Genomic DNA, 13,002 nt, shown 5'->3' with positions numbered 1-13,002 from the left:
CATGTAAATCCACAAGTTTTATGTAAGGCCATCAACCAACTCAAAATACGAGGAAGGACAGGTATCTTCAGGAAACACAGACATCATCACTTGCTTGTGGGGTAGATGGCACCATACACCAGCCAAAGGAGTCAGCGACACGCCTGCTGAGCAGCTGCAGGCTCAGGCTGGCCGTGGGACCCAGGAGCCGGGGTTCCCGGCACAGGGGAATCGGCATCTGCTCTTGGGCTCTCCTCCCCACACTTCACTGGGTGCTCACAAAGCAGAGTGGAGCCAGCAGGGTCCTGAGAAGAGTGGATCTGGGAACACAGCATCCTCTTTGGGAACACCCATCCCTGCTAAGAAACAAGGCCACCACACACAGGACCGCCTCCACCATTCCCTTGGGAACCAGCCAGAACCCACTGCAGACGGGGAGAGAGACCCAGGAAGACCTGCCCCTGTCCAGACAAAACCCGCAGCCATCAGTCCATCCTGTAGCAGACGCAGGAGTGGGACGCGGGAGAGCAGCAGAGGCTGCGTGTGGTGAGGGAGGCAGTGGAGTGCCGTTGGAGGGTGCACGTCATCAGTCAGAGATGTATACAGTAAGCACCAGAGAAGAGGACCATGCTGTGACGCCCAGCATCACCACCAACAGGACTTAGCACGGTTTGGAACAGCCCAGCCGAGCCGCACAACCCACGTCCTCCTCAGTCAGGCAGACATTCAACAGGAGGACCTGCTCTGTTCTACAACACAAGTCCGAATAAATTTAAGAGGATTTAAAGCATATGAAGTATGTTCTTTGACCACAATGTAATTAAATTATCAGGCTAAAAAAAAACACGCCAAAATGTTTGAAAGTTAAATAAGGCACTTCTAAATAACCCATGGGCCAAAGAAAATAGACATGATATGAAAACACTAAAACCTGGGGTATGCTAATGGATCACTGAGGAAGGCATCGACACAACAGTCACTTGTATTACAAAATAAGAAACGTCCCAGACCAGCAGTCCCAGAGTCTGCTTCAAGAAGCTTGAAAAAGTGAGCAAACAAAATATGGAAATAATAAAGATCACCATGAAAACAATAAAATGAAAAAAAAACAGTAAAGCCAATCGAGGAGACCAAATGTTGTCTCTTTGCAAAGATCACCAAAATAATTAAAGTTAGTTAAATCACTAGGTGGATTGATGGAAAAGAGAAAGGCACAAGTTACGTATCTGAAATAACCGAGGTGCATTACCCCCGATTCCCTGTGTGCCAAATGGAATACAGTCTGTGCCAGGACAGTGGGCACCGTGACCAGAGGGGGCTTTCCAGACGCCACGGGCTGCAGGGAAAAGGAGCCTGGGCGTCTCCGACATTCCTATAGCCATCCACACAATGGAAGGACAGTTTATGGCCACCTCACAAAGACATTCCAGATCCAGATGACCCCACTGATGAATTCTGTTGAATATTTAAGGAGTGGGAAATGCCAGTTTTAGACAAATCCACCCAGAAAATCAAAGAAGAAGGGATATATTTGTATTCATTCTATGAATCCAGCACTACACTGATACTAAAATCAAACAAAACCAATACAAAAAAAGAATACAGTGGACCAATATTCCTCATTGATACAGACGTAAAAACTCCTAACAAAATCCTAGCAAATGGAGTCCAGCAAAATCTGATCATGGATACTCTAGGGCAGCCAACTGGGTTTTATTCCAAGAATGTAAGTTTGGTGTAACATTCTGAAACGAATCATAATTCACCACATTGACCGATTAAGAAGGAAAATCTACAAGGTCATCATTACCGAATTAGAAATATTATCTGACAGAATGGGACATGACCTACAATCCTCAGCCAAGTGGAAGCGAAAGGGAACTTCCTCCACCTCATCCCTGGGGGCATAAGCCCATAGCAGGCCTTGGACATGACGGGGAGCCCGCCTGTGGGCATGTGCTGGCCCAGGCCTGGCCACAGCCTCGGTCCCCAGTGGACCGTACCTCAGGCTCTGAGGTCTGCGGCCATCCCACTGCACAGCTGCATGTGTGTGGGGGAAGGCATGCAGCCAGCCAGCTTTTGCTGATAGATGACCAACACGTGGGTGTTCCACACCTAGGAGGATAGACACCACGGGATTGGTTTCTATATGGATTATAGGACCATTTGTGTGTCAAAACCATGTTTATACGCAGAGAACCTGCCTTCAGAGAAGCAGAATGAACACGAGCCTTGCATGTCACCACCAAATGGAACAGAGCCCTCCTGACACGCGGGTCCTTCGTGAGTGGAGAGGCATCGGCTAGATCTCAGACGTCATCTCTGAGGACGGGAGTACCGGCTTCTGTGCTCACTCAAGTCTCAGGTTTCATTTCTTAAAGTGGGATAAAGACACCAACAGGGCTCCTACTTAAGGAAACCCAAATATGTAGGTCTGAATTTTAAAGGCTAATAAATCAGCATTAAATTTGTATTATAGCATTTCATAGCCATTCTGCACGGTGGACAGCAGGAGGCAGGTGCTGTCCAGGGGCCTCCCCACCACGGACAGCAGGAGGGAGGTGCCAGAGCCAAGGTGGGGTCTCCAACCATCTCCCGCATGGCAGGGGCAGACAGCAAAGGTAATAAAATCTAGAAACCAAATCCTGCCCAGTCGGTTTGGGTCAGGATCATTTTATGAAAGTGTTTAACTCACGGCTCAGCTTCCAGAACGAGCCTGCCAGGTGTGGTTCTCGTTCCCTACACACGGGAAGCTGGTGAGGCTGGTGTCGCTCCAAACTCAGCTCTCAGGGCTCTCGTCTGAAGACCCTGATTGGCTGTGAGTTCACGCAAAGAGACGTGGTGCTCTGCAGCAGGAGGGCAGCACAGGAAGCCCTCCCTGGCCAACGTGTCACAGCAGGAGAGTGCGAACCCCCGTCGTGGGCCTGACATTCTGTGACAGGCCCCAAACGGCTCCTTGACCCTCCTGCTCAGTCAGGTAGGAGCAGCCGTGGCCGGGGGCAGGAAGCCTGGTGGGCAGAGCACCTCACGCCTGCGTGCCATGGGAGGTCACAACACAGAGTCAGCCCTTCACTGAGGGCTTTCTGACCCGTTGCTGACCTGACACAAGCTGGAAAGCCAGGGGAAGAGACAGGTGGCCTTCATCTTGTACCTGCCCTGAGTTGGGGTGGGGAGGGGCCCTCTGAGGTGGAGTTCCAGGGGCATTTCATTTTAGGAATTCACGTGGTTTCAAAGTGTGCTGGAGAAACAGGTTTTAGGTGACTTTGATGCTTGCGGAGTCCACAGAAGGCCCTGGATAGCACCCTCTGTTGCCGATACTCACAGTGTGAAAGATTTAGGTCATGCTTACTCTTCATGTAAATTCAGCCAGACGACTAGCATCTTGGTGGGGTTTTCCCTCAGATCCATTTTAAGAGATCGGAATGTGATAAAAAATATTAGAGTCTTAATATATAACCACCTAGGCATTGGCAACTTAAAATTTTCAACCAAAATATTGCAAATCTGTACACATTTATGTAGTGACAAATGAATTAACGAAAACATTTAAATAAATTGTGATTTATAATTCTATGGTAAAGCAGATAGCTCACACTTCCAGTGTGGATTTATAGAACATGGACTTTCCCTTTACCCCAACCTGGACCTGGGAGACGCAAACAGAAGCATCGGTCTCCAGACAGGTCTCACTTAACCTTGATTGCCAAGACGCTGTTTGGGAGAAGAGGCCACTTCACCACTCGACTACCTGGGAAGCACCGGAGCGGGCAGCAGAATCCAGATCCCCCAGGGCGGAAGCTCCTCTCAGCTGGGGGGGGGGGAGCAGCACACAGGAGCTCCCCGTGGTGTGCGCCCAGGACCCGGGGCCCTGGCTACCCCCAGTCAGAGCAGTCCACGCGAGTCTGAACGTGTGTCGTGTCCGTGCCCGTAAGTGGTGTTCATACATGTGTGTGCTGTTGATGTGTATGTAGTGTGTGTCTGTGTCCATGTGTTACGGTATGGCTGGTGAGCTATGGTATATGTATGGTATGTGCATATGGAATATGTGCTTAGTGTGTGTGGTGTGTGAGTTCATGTGTGTGAGTTTGTGAGAATGTAGTGTGTATGGTACACAGATGGTCCACACTGTATGTGCATTCATGTATGTGTGTGGTGTGTATAAATGTGTTCATGTGTATATGGATGTGTAGTGTGTTGTGTGTGTAGTGTGTGTGTGATGTGTACAGTATTTGTGGCTTGTGTTCGTGTGTGTGTGTATAGGAGAATTTGGTGTGTCTATGGTGTTTGTGTAGTGTGTACAGATGTGTCTGTATTTGAACATGTATGTGTGTTTACATGTGTGTTGTGTTTATGCAGTGTGTGTGGTGAATGTTCGGTACAGGATGGATTGTGGTGTGTGGTGTATGTGCATGTGTGGGTGCATGTCTAGGTGTCTATGGTGTACAGAAGGTGTTTGTGTGTGTATGGATGTGTGCAGCGTGTGACACGTGCATGATATTTGTGGTATGTGTGCACATGTGTCTGTTTATGCCTGTGGTGTGTAGGGCATGTGTTCATGTGTGTATGGGTGTGTGGCATGCATGGGGCCTATGTGGTATTCGGGGTGTGTATGCACATGAATGTATGTGGAGTACATGGTGTGTGTGGTATGTGTTCACATGTGGTGTGTGTTCATGTGTACATAAGGGAGAGCGTGGTGTGGCTATGGTGTTTATGTGGTGTGAATGGATATATCTGCATGTCTTTTGTATCATCATGTGTGTGTACATGTGTTTTTGTGTATGTTTGTGTTTATGTGGTGCATGGTATACCTGTGGTGGGGGGTTCATTTGGGATAGGTGCTGTATATGTGTGTGTGTTTGTGTGTCTGTGATATGTGTGGAATGTTGGCATTTGTGTATGGTGTGTGTTGTGCATGGTGTGGGGTGTATGCTATGTGGGAGGTGCACATGTGTGTACATGTGATGTGCACGTGTGTACATGTTTGTGTGTGGTGTTATAGCACATGTTCATCATGTGTAGGGGTGTGTGGCATGTGTGATGGGATTGTGGTATTATCATGTGTGTACCTGTGTGGTGTTACGGTATGGTATTTGTGGCGTGTGTGGTCCGTGTAAGGTGTGTACCTATGCAGGTGCAGGTAGATGCACTCCCGGGGTAGGGGCCTGGGCTTCCCCGCAGGGGAACCCCTCCCCCCTGCTGGGCAGCACTAGGGAGGGGGACACTTCCAGACTGGGAGTGGGTGGGGGCCTGGTGACCCTGGGCCTCTCAGAGCTGCATCTGCAGGGAGAAGACCCCAAGAGGGCCTGCATGTGGGGTGTGGGGCGCGTGCCCCCAGGCCCCGTCGGTGGGAGGCCCAGGAAGGGCAGGCTTGGCTCAGAGGGCAGCTCTGGACCTAGACGTTCAACCCGTCCAGTACCGGGAGCCCAGCCACACAGCTGTCCTGGCCAGCCCAGGTGAGCCGGGCCTTCTCTGGGCTCCTTCCGTCTGCCCGTCTGCGGTGCGGGTTCCGAGATCTCTGCAGGAAGCTGGTTAGACAGTCCGTTCCTGGCTGGGAAAGGAGGCCGTCAGTCCCTCAGAGCACAGGCTCAGAGGCCTGCAAGGAGGCGCAGCTGGAGCCCCGTCAGCATGAGCCGTCAGCAAGCGCCTCCTGCGCCCGAGGACGCAGCACACTGGGCGTGCAGAGGGCTGAGGAAGAGGGTGCGCTCTGGGTGTCACGGGAACACGGCCCCCTCCTGCCTGATCCCAGTGGAAGCCTGGAGACAGGAAAAGGTCACCCGCTCAAACGGGTGGAGGGCGAGGCCGTCCAATCAGCTGTCCTGGCCAGCACACCGCCCCTTCCACTGGGGAGTGTGCAGACCCAGGCAGGGGCTCCTCCAGCCCAGGCCACCTGGCACCTTCTCTCAAGCTGAGACCACCCCCGGGCAGGCGCACAGGACCATGGCAAGTCGCAGAGGTGTGCTGTGTGTGCAGAGCAGACTCCTCCTGTCCTGTGGACCACGCCCAGCACTCCCAGCCCGAGTCTGCGTTAAGAACTGGTGGCAGGTGAAGCGTTAGGATGAAGTTATGTGACCTGGTACGTTCTCTAAAGGGTAGGACTTTTAAGCTAAGAAAAAACAAAACCTAGAAAAAAGCAGTTTTCAAAATGTTGTTTACTTTCAATTTTTTAAAAATTTCTGATTTGCAATCGAACAATGATATTTTCCTTCAGAAGAGGGACTCTCCACCAGCTCACCCCCTGATTTGGGTATCTCTCTGAACACAGGGCAGAAGGTGATGGCTGCACTGGAGCTGCAGTGTGAGCCCCATGGTCACTCGGTCCATGTACCTGGGGCCCAGGGGCACCTGGACTCAGAGTCCAGCTGGGCTGTCACTGGGCCACGGTATTCACAGTATCCAGGTGCTGAGCGCCCACCGGCCTTAGAGGGACTCCAAGGCATGAAATGACGTGTTCCCAGATTCATCTGTGCTCAGTCAGGAGCACGAGGAGACGCAGAGGTGTGCGGTGCTCGGCAGAGCAGGCTCGGCCCGACTTCACTGCCACGGGGTGCTCCTGTGCCTGGGCCACAGGAAGCTCAGAAGGTGACAGCAAGAAGAGCTCCCAGGACACAGGGCTGGGGCACCGTGCGCACTGACTGCAGGGAGGGTGTGTGAAGGGCCGGCTGGGAACCCTTCCCGAGGGTCCTGGGAGACCCGCTGTCCTCGCTGCCTCATTCCCCCTGCGGGGCAAGTTTGAAAACCACATTGCATCTTGGTTATGAATTTCCCTTCGAGTTCTGAGTGCCAGAATGTTCTGGGTTCAGCCTCCTGAGGTCAGGTGCTGAGGAGAGAGGTGTGGCCTCAGAGCAACCAGCAAGTCAGGTGGAAAACTGAAGGCAGCAGTCGCCCAGAGCTCTTCTAATGAACGTTAATACTCATCCCTTCAGTCCTACACAACTAACCTAAAAATGCAAAGCGTTAAATTTGATATGGGTCAGTCTGGATCTCTCCAGTTAATTCTGTGGGAAATATATCCTGTATACTTTCCATACCCTGAGGTGTGATGGACATTTTGTTATGAGCTAAATGCAGAAAAATTAGAGTCCTGTGAGCAGAATCACTTTCTGTTTCTCTCTGGGTCCTCAGTGCTGAATCTCTGCACGTGATGAGGAGGACCATAAGGGTCCAGCCCCTCTGCACAGTCCTCCCAGTCCATAAACCTCTCTTAGCTGGCTTGTTTGCTTGCGCAGAGTGCATGGACTTTTAATAAAAACACTGAAGCCAAGAATGCCTTTGTCTTTTGTTAAATGAAATGCCACAGAGGTAAACAACTGGAGCTGGGGAGCAAAGCCACCAGGTACAAACAGCTCTTCCCTGAGCCCCTCCCGCCAGCATCCAGACATGGAAAGTGTTGGTCCCTGCCACACCCTGCTCAAGCTGTCTGGGCCAGCCTGCTGGAACGCTCCATCTTGCGGATGACACCCTCCCTCTGCCACAGCGGGTATTTCAAATGTGCCCAAACAACAGCAAAGATGCCCAACGAGGACCACCAAGGACCCGCCCTCCCTCCGGCATGAGCATCAGAACTTGTGCTGTGCTCAGGGGATGGCGCAGGGCTCTGGAGCCGGGGATTCCTCTCACCTTCGGCCCCTTTATTCCTGTTGGTGAGAAACGCTCTCCCTAACAGAAGGGCCTGGGCTGCTTTATTAAGAGCACTGATAGCATGCCTTTGAAATGTTCCCTGGTCTCAGCAGCTTTCTTTTTGGTGCTGCACAAATCATCCAGAAGCCTGCCCTGCTCCACGACAGACTGGCCAGCAGACTTCCTGGTCTTCTGAGTGGAGCGTGTGTGCTGGGCGCGGGGAAGGCCTCCCGACACTGTGCCGACAGCCCCCCTCGGCATCTTGGAGTACACAGCGGTCCCCACCCAGCCTGACTCACTCGCAGCATCACTAGAAGAATTCAGTCTCAGGATTTATTTCAGCTTAAATATGTATAATTTGTTTTTTAATTCATCTTCTCCATTCTTACAAATCCCACCAAATCACAGAATGATTTCTAAAATTAAGACTAGACAAAATCTTGTCTTGTGCAGAGAGGTTTGTTGAAAAATCCAGGGTTGAAATTGTGTCTGTTTTGTGCAATGAGAAGCCTTTCTCCCTTTACACTCTTTTTCCTCTCTAGTTAAGTTTCCTGATTACTAGTTTGGCTTGGTTTTGTATTTGATTTTTGCCTCTTGTCTACTTGGTAGTCTGAGCTTTCCCTCTGAAAAAGAAAACATGAGTGGGTTCTGCTAGAGGTTGGTTATGTGCAATGATCTAACAGTAGGATGTGCCTGGTGACTCACAGTTCAGCTCTGCCGAGTTTTCACAGACACATTTGTAAGGTGATTAACTCAGGAATTCATGCTGCTCAGAATAAGTAAATGGTGAGTGTTTGACCGTTTTCATGTAGAAACCTAGGAAAGCGCCCGTCAGGATCAGGGACAGGGGTCTGCAGTCCCTGGCAGGCTTTGCGAGGGTAATAAAGATGCGGAGAGCTATCCGAGCGGGTGATTTACGGGACCGCCAGTGTTTGAGCACAGCTGGTATTTTAAAATCTGACATTATTTTCAGTATTTATTTTAAATCTCAATGCTTAAATTGATTTAAGAAGGTCAAAGAATGTGCTCTTTCCCCCTTCACACGCACAGAATTAGGTTGACCCCCAAAATAAAGGAAGGCAGAATTGCCGGTTGACTTTGAAGAGGGAAGTCACCTGCGTGCTCCCTGAGGAACTCCCGTGCCCTGACTCTGGGCCCCAAGAAGCACAGAGGAGAAACGCCAGCAGAGCCTTCCTGCGTCCTCCTTTGTTCCTCGGGGTCTGTCCCAGAGCCCGGTGCCCTGCCGCGCCCGTCAGCCTGGCGGGCTGTGCTGCCAGGGCTGAGCCGTGCGGATCCCCCGCTGCACCGTATGTGAACTGGGTGTGCATTCGCACCGCTTGTCAAAACAATCCTGAAATCCCATTTTCCTTTAATAAAGTATAGTTTTGTCCTCCAGATGTATGCTTGAATAAGATGTCATACTCTGTTTTTGTTCCGGATTGCTCCCTGCTGATGTTCCTAGGCAGCAAGAAAATTACCTTATTGAAACATATTGCTGGTGGTGACTACGGTGCCAAATTTTGCATCGGTATTACACACATGACATATTCAGAGACCTTTGAGTAAGACTATGAATATCAAGTGATTGAGAAGATTATACAGGCTCGGGCCTTTTTCATGGGCTAAGAAAGGTTGTGGTTCCAGATGAGTGTCTTTCAGATCAATATAATTATGTCATAAAAACATGTCACAAAATAGTTGACTCCACAGCCTGCACACCCCGCCTGCCATCGCCCCACTCTGTATTCCGCGTGGAATTACCTCTGGTGGCTACCGGCTACCTGGGCGGTGGCTACCGGCTACCTGGGCGCCGGCTTTTGTGAGTCTCCATTCCCTGGCATATGGGGGCACCTGGATTTCAGGGGCCATCTGGCCAGATGTGCAGACTCATGGCCTGGTGGGGATCAGAGCGTTCTAGATCCTACATACAGTGCTCAGCCGGATACCACTCAGGCACCATGACTAATGGCAGTGGGAGGGACTGGGAGGTCTAGTGACTGTGGGCCAGGTGCTGGTGTTGGCTGGGGAGGGTGCCCGCGCCTGGTGCGTCTCCCAGCTAGCAGGTGCTGGTGGGAATGCACAATGCCAGGCTTCCCCTCCGAGGACCGGTCAAGAAGCCCCTGCCCCAGCCCCAGGGCCCAGGGTGGAGTGTGAGTGACTTCTGAGACATGAACACTGACAAGGAGAGGGCTGGACGATGCGTGCAGCACAGCCCTGTCGTCCCTGGCTGAAGACACTCTCCCGGGGAGCGCGTGTCAACATGAGCATGTCTGCCCGAGGTCACCCAGTGCTGCCGACCACCTCTGTGTGGATGCACACCTCCTCTGTTTAGGAATCTGGCTTCTGGGTAAATGCTTCTGCATTTCGCAGGGGGTCTGGGGAGCAACGTCCTAACCCCAAGATACAGTTACATTATTTTTAAAGGATGCATACACCCACTACTGGACAAAAATTCATTTATTTATTGGCTCATGTGAGTAGCATCCATCAGCTGATCATTTAGAGGAAAAAATGAAAGTGCTGGAGTGTGGGGGCCGTGAATGTGCCTGCTCACAGCCTCCAGCAGGCTGCCCTCACTTGGAGGCCTCACACCATTGACTTGTAATGCCCCTGGACGAAAAGCCAGAACAGCCAGAGAACCTTCCAGACTTATCTGTCACTTTAAAGGAGCCATTGGAACTTCAAGCAGCAGCTCTCAGATTTGGCCTATTTCTGAAGGAGTCTTTCACTTTCTCTATTGTGTCCCTCTCCTTCCTTTGCTGATTTCTGCCTCATTTTTTTCCTTTTCCATTATTATTTTTCAGTCACTGGATATGAGCTCTCTGTGCTCCTGCAGCTGCCCCACAGGGACCAGGAGGCTGGGCCCTTGCACCAGGAAAGAGACTCTCCAAAACCTGACCCCAGCTGTTTGGGAGCAAGTCCTCGACTCTGCTCTGGGTGTGTCAGTGACATCTGAGGAAGATCACCAGAGTACGAGTTTTATTTTAACTGTCCTACGTTGCTTTTGGTCTGTGCTTGTCTCATCTGTGGGGCTAACTGGCTGCTAAGGACAGCTCCCAAGAACACAGAGGGCTCCAGAAGTCGGAGGTCCCCACTGAGCAGCTACATGCCCCTCTGGACTCTGCCAGAAGGCCACTCTTGTGCCTCGCACCCTTGGTGGCCTGCACTCCCTGCTCTCCAGAGCTCCAGCAGGGTGCCCTGCTGCATTCCCACCTGGCAGCTTGGAGGCCTGCAGACCCAGGGCTCCTGGACCTGGAGCGTCCAGGCCTCAGGCCGCGCAGCTCTCCACATGAACTGTTCCGGAAGCATTCCCTTTCTCAGCACTGGATTTTCTACACCTGGATGAGATTCTAGGGGAAGAGACTGAGCCCAGCTGCCCAGCTCATCACTGCACCAGGGTCCACATTTCCACGGTGCGGAAATCCCTCCTTGTAAAGGCCGGCTCCTGCCCAGTGTTTGCTCTCTTGTAAATGTCCACATTGTGAGGCATCATCTGCGCTTCCTGCATGTTTATTATTCCATTCTATTCACTTTATAGAAATGAAAGTCCTCTCCCTCACTTCCTCTGCTTCTGAGGGATGAATGCACTGTCTGGTGGTTTTATTGCACCCGTGTTTGTAAAGGTAAATCATCCAGCATGTTCCCTCCCCCGGGGCCGTGCCTGCCCACCTCGCACGGTAGCCAGCCGGCCGCACAGAGAAGACATCCTGTGGCTCACTTCCTCCTCTGGTGGGTGTCCGGAGCATCCAGTGCCAGCGTCAACAGGGCAGGACCTCTGTTCTGGGTGAGCCCCCACCTAGAGGCCTGGGGCCTGGGAGGTTGCTGGGCACAAAGCACCGTGCCCTCCACATCTCCTTCGCCTTTTCTGATGATTTTAGTCCACCCCGGTGTCTGTCGCTCTGTTGTTAAACATGCTAGTGCAGAACGTACCCCTCCCATTCCTAGTTCCTGGGAGCTCCTCACCCCTGGTCACATCAACAAAAGCCCAGTGTCTCCGCCGTCCAGCTGTGACCCACCCTTCCCCGTGCTCCTGCATCCTGTCTCCCTGAGGTTGGGTCACAGACTGCAGGCTGAGACCAGCCCTCTGTGCCTCTGAGCTGCACATCAGGATGACAAAGACCTGGATGCTGGTCCTGCCTCTCCCTGCCTGACCCCAGAAAGGCAGCCTCAGGAGCCAGCGGTGCACAGCAGACCCCAAGCCCACCAGACTCTGCCTGGCTGGCAGGACGATCTGGGGAGGCTCCACACTCGGGGACAGAGCCCGATGCAGAGGCGGCACCTTCCCCAGTCCACCAAGGGTGAGCCTGCTGGCTTGGCTGGGAGGGGAGGGCAGGAGTGCTGCAGGGAGGGGCCCAGCGAGGAGGCCAGGGAGGGCTGCTGACCAGGCTGAGGCTCCTCACCACGGGAGGTTGGCTACACTGAAACCCCACTACCTCCGGGAGCAAAAATGATGTACAGGGAAGAGCGTGGGTGCCACGCAGGGGAGGGTACGGCGGCTTTTCCCTGTAGAATGGCTCTTCAAAGCCACAGCCACCCTCCAGAACACAGCCCTCTCCCAGGAATGGGAAGGCAAGTTCAAGCGCCAGGGCCGCACAGTGGGAGACCCGTCACATGGGCGGCATCATGAAATTTTACTGCAAAATATCCTTTTTTTTCTTATTTGAAAAGACAAATTATTAGCATTTTTAAACAATTTCAATATGTTTAATGGCTGAAAGTTAAGCTCAAACTGTTCCGCTTACTGAATAAAGTGCCAGGTCTGTAAACAGGAATCTTAAGTTACCCCAAGAGTACACTCATTTTAAATTTTACTTGAAAGCGGGATGTACGTTTATTACAATTTCAAACAAAATGCTAATGCCATTAAACAAATGAGGTTTAGGCAAATTAACTGCATTTTAATATTCTGAAGGCCTATGATATAGGACATTGTGTTACGAAACATTGGCTAGAAGTATCAGTTGCAAGTGGGATTTTCATTGCTGTGAATCTCAGGAGAATATTTGTAATTAGTATCATTTGCCTAATACTTCAGGTTAATTAGAATATTTAATTGAATAGCTGTAATCTTCAGAGATGACTATATTATGATCAAATTAGCACCATCCCGACGCACGCTGATCACAGGGCGGCAGCCTGCCTTCACTTCTGCTGCTGCTCAACCCTCTGGAGCGTTCAGCAACATAAGAAAAAATCTGTTTCTTACACTTTTGAATTTTAATGATCCATTTGAACTCTGCCATCAACATTTAATTATTCTAGAAAAAAAAAAGTCCCAACCATGACTCCCATATGGCACGTTGGCAAATGCTCCTGCCCGCAGTGGCGCCTGCACCTCTCCCCGCAGCTCGGAGGAGAGATTTAACGCAGCCTTCTCCCCTGAATGCAAGGCCTTTTTAAATA

Source organism: Ictidomys tridecemlineatus, chromosome 13 (genome assembly GCF_052094955.1).
Source record: "Ictidomys tridecemlineatus isolate mIctTri1 chromosome 13, mIctTri1.hap1, whole genome shotgun sequence".
Lineage (NCBI taxonomy): Eukaryota > Metazoa > Chordata > Mammalia > Rodentia > Sciuridae > Ictidomys > Ictidomys tridecemlineatus.
This window is presented reverse-complemented; position numbering follows the sequence as displayed.